We start from the raw sequence: 1090 nt of genomic DNA on the forward strand, positions 1-1090 counted from the left end.
CCGCCGCCGCCGCCGCCGCCGCCCGCGGGACACGCCCCCTCCGACGCCCGCGCGCGCCCGCGAGACACGCCCCCTCCGACGCCCGCGCGCGTGGCCGCTAGGCGCGCCCCGCCCCCCGACCAAGCAGGGAGTGCCCCAGTCTCCAGCCCGCCTGGGGGCGCGTCTAGGGGGAGCCGCCCGTAATCCTCGCTGCCCCTCACTCCTGCCCTTAGGTCAGAAAAGAGGCGGGCCCCACTCCCTTTCTCGATTTCTTTTACAAACAAACAACAAAAGTTCCCCCCAGCCCTGGCGTGCATGCATGAGAATAGAGCTGTTAAAAGAAGAATCCGCAGGCTTTGACTGGTCTCTTTAGAGCTATTGTCACCGGCCTCTCAAGTATAAAGCGCTCCAAGATACCCTTCAGATCTTTTCAAGTCTCCACCCATAGCTATCCTTGACTAATTAAGCTTCGTTTTAAGCATTTGCGGTTAAAAAAAAAAAAAAAAGCCTTCCAAATTTCAAACTTCCGGAGGGGGAATGTAGTCAGTTTGGAAGACGTGAGAAGACGTTTCGGGAAGGCGGTTACGGACTCAGAAAGTGAGCGTGAGGACTGAGGGGACAGATCCCTAGACGTAGTAGGTTGCAAGTCATTGCTGAGCCCGGAAAGCACGACTACAGGGGAGGAATTACCCTCAGGTGACAGAAGAAAAGGTGCTGAGGACGGGGAGGCTGCCTGGAACCACGTTGTGTCGGAGTAACCCGGCTCACGTCTATGAAGCGGGATAACGAAGCGGAATGCCTGGCCCATAGTCATGTGCTGAGAAAAACAAAAACAAACAACAGGAACAGAGAGAGAAAGAGTAATTCCACCCCCTTTCTCACCTGAAATAGCTTCTCCAGTCTGCCTTTGAAACACCTTCCTAAATGTCATAAGTCACACCTGTCCTCAGAAGCATAATGGCTCCCCATGACTACCAACTTAAAGCTTAAACCTCTTAGTGTGGCGTTCAAGCCCCTACTTAACTTGACCTAGATAAGCCTATTGCTGGTATTAGAACATAAGTAGCAAGTGCTATGGGGGTTTGCCAGTAGGGAGATGGATCCCAAGAGG

This window comes from Chlorocebus sabaeus, chromosome 7 (genome assembly GCF_047675955.1).
Source record: "Chlorocebus sabaeus isolate Y175 chromosome 7, mChlSab1.0.hap1, whole genome shotgun sequence".
Lineage (NCBI taxonomy): Eukaryota > Metazoa > Chordata > Mammalia > Primates > Cercopithecidae > Chlorocebus > Chlorocebus sabaeus.